At 49.9% G+C, this 2,953-nt stretch overlaps 1 pseudogene; it reads right to left on the reverse strand.

Annotated features, from left to right (window-relative positions):
- Positions 1–2,641: 2,641 nt before the first annotated feature.
- On the reverse strand, positions 2,642–2,749 carry LOC143964695 (U2 spliceosomal RNA; annotated as a pseudogene).
- Positions 2,750–2,953: the final 204 nt, after the last annotated feature.

The following is a 2,953-nucleotide window of genomic DNA, read 5'->3' on the forward strand; positions in this document are numbered from 1 at the left end:
GCGGAGGTTCTGCAGAAGTTCCGATCGGAAGCTACGGACCTCATTTTAGTGGCTCCTTTTTGGCCAAGGAGACCCTGGTTTGCCAGCATAAAGAGATTGGCTGTTCATCCTCCGATATTACTGCCAGTCAGGGAGGATTTGCTTTCCCAGGGGCCGATCCTGTATCCTCAGATAGAGAGACTCAAGCTTGCGGCCTGGTATCTGAGGAACAGATCTTAAGATCACAGGGTTTTTCAGAGAGAGTGGTTAAGACCTTGTTAGAATGCCGTAAACCAGTAACTAGAGCGATTTACGCCAAGATAGGAAAGAGGTTTAATTCCTGGTTTGCGAGAACAGGGGATTGCAAGTTCCAGGGTCCCGGCAGTCCTAGATTTTCTGCAAGCAGGGGTAGAGCTGGGCCTATCTATCAGCACCCTAAAGGTACAGGTGGCGGCCTTAAGTGTTTTCCTTCAGTCCTCTCTCCAGCAGAATCCTTTTGTCAGGAACTTCTTCAAGGCTTTAGCTAGATCCAGGCCTGTGAGAATGAAGACCTGTCCTATTTGGGATTTGTCCTTGGTTCTTAGGACTTTGACCCGAGATCCATTTGAACCATTAGAGGGAGCATCACTTAAGTGGATGGTACTAAAAACTGTTTTTTTGATAGCGATCACATCAGCTAGAAGGGTCAGTGATCTGCAGGCGCTCTCGGTCAGGGAGCCATTTTTGTTAATTTTAGAGGACAGGGTAGTACTTAAGACTGACCCTAGTTTTCTCCCTAAGGTTGTGTCCACTTTTCATAGGACGCAGGATATTATTTTACCAACATTTTTCTCAGCCTCAGGCGAGGATGAGGCGAGATCTTTAAGTTTGTTAGACGTCAGGAGAAGTCTATTAATTTTTTTAGAAGCCACTAAGGTCTTCAGGAAGTCAGACTCACTTTTTGTTAATTTTTCGGGCGCCTGCAAGGGCTGCAGGGCGTCCAAATCGTCTATCGCCAGGTGGATACGAATGGCGATAGTTAAAGCCTATGAATTAGAGGGGAAGCAGGCATCCTTAGTTAAGGCACACTCTACAAGGGCGGTTTCCGCATCATGGACAGAGAGGGCTGGAGCCTCTCCAGAGGAGATCTGCAAGGCAGCAACGTGGTCCAGCTACTCGACGTTTGCAAGACATTACCGTCTGGATTTATGGTCTGATAAAGAGCAGACTTTTGGACGAAAGGTCCTCCAGGCAGTGGTCCCGCCCTGACAAGGTGAGCTCCTTGCTTATCATCTCAGAGGCTGTCCTAGAAGACGATATGAGAAAACCGGAGTTAGACTTACCGGTAACTCTTTTTCTAGGAGTCTTCCAGGACAGCCTGGTTTCCCACCCAAAGTTGTTTAAGTTGGACTAAGTGGTGAGGATGTGTACTAACGTGATTGTTAGTGTGTTATGTCTTTCAGAGCCTTCCGGCGGTTCTTGGAGTAAAACTGAGGAGGGCCTGGAGGACCACACCTTTTATTTGATTGGGTTGACGCGTTTCCTGTCCCGGAGGGAGGAGCCCTATATCTCAAAGGCTGTCCTGGAAGACTCCTAGAAAAAGAGTTACCGGTAAGTCTAACTCCGTTTTTTTTTTTAAGCCTGTGGCGTGCAAAACACACTCCAAAAAACTTCACACAAAAAAGTGCAGACGGGTACACAAGTCCTCTAAAATCAGAGGACCTTGTCCTGAATCCCCCGGGGCGTTAGGCTCCTGACAGGGACAAGGACACTTAAAACTTGGTCTTCCTGGCCGAAACCAGTCAGACCCCGTTCTTTGGAAGGTCTGCCGAAACAGACCCATCCAAATACTAGGTGAGGCTCCCCCGAAGGAAGACCCCAACCCTAAGGAAGAGGGTGAACTAAGCCAGAAGGCCATGTCCACCCCCTCACCAGACTTTCAGGACAGGCCCTAGAACCTGTGACCCTACTCATCACAGCAAACGTGCAAAGTGACAAAACAAGACGTGACAAAACACACACTGAAAATAAATAAAAAAGTGGGGAAGGGATAGTGGAGAGGAGAGTGAAAAGGTGGTCGTTGTGTGAAACAACGACCAGGCCCTCCGGCCAGGAATAAAAAATTCCTCTGGTCCCAGCCAAAAGGCCCGGCCCAAGAGGCAGGTGCTAAAAAAGCGTGTTATGGTGCAGTGACCTTGGTGTCCAAAATCAAAGTGACCCTCACTCACAGTGATTCTTAGGCACCCCCGGACTGCCACTCCAGGGGCACATACTCCCTTGGCTTTCAAGACTGCCCTCGGTCCAGACCACAGCAGCCCCCACCCCGGACAGGAAGGCATGAAGATCAGGAAGCTTGGTGAGAGCCCTTTACCATCAGGCTCCACCGTCTCTCCCGTCACTCCTTCCTAATTACATTCGGGAAGTACTAACCGCTCCCCCCCCCCCCTACCAAGGGAGCAGCCGGTTTTCCCTCCCAAAAAACTGCCCGGGGCTAGAACTACCCCAATCCAGACCAGAAGGCCAGGTACCCGACCCTCTGGATCAGACCAGGCAGCACCCATCCTCACCAGGAGCATCCTTCCAGACGGCTCAGACTCGACCATACATCGGCCCCCAGTTTACTGTCGGGCGGCACGACGTGGCCCCTACCGAAACCGCCCTTCCGGATACAAATTACACCATCGGAGAGCGCCGCCCAAACCCTCTCGAATAGGGATGGAACAGCGCCTCCTTTGACAACTGATAAGAACAGATACTACACTTGATCTTAGCCAAAAGGCCGAGCAAGTCTGTGGAAGAGACTTTATTCAAACGTTCCATGTGCAAGTCTATTTCAGAGGCTTCACTTTATCTGAACACTCTATCGGGCTGCTAGGCCTAGTGAGAGGAGGTCTATCCGGTAGCTGTGAGAATCCAGTTGTGAGTGGCTACTCTCTGGATTTCTATAGTGAGAGACTTTCTATTTTGAGTAGTTACAAGCCCTTGTACACACGGT

Source organism: Lithobates pipiens, unplaced genomic scaffold (assembly GCF_037356315.1).
Source record: "Lithobates pipiens isolate NorthernLeopardFrog02 unplaced genomic scaffold, aLitPip1_a1.2 Scaffold_8, whole genome shotgun sequence".
In the NCBI taxonomy this organism is placed as follows: domain Eukaryota; kingdom Metazoa; phylum Chordata; class Amphibia; order Anura; family Ranidae; genus Lithobates; species Lithobates pipiens.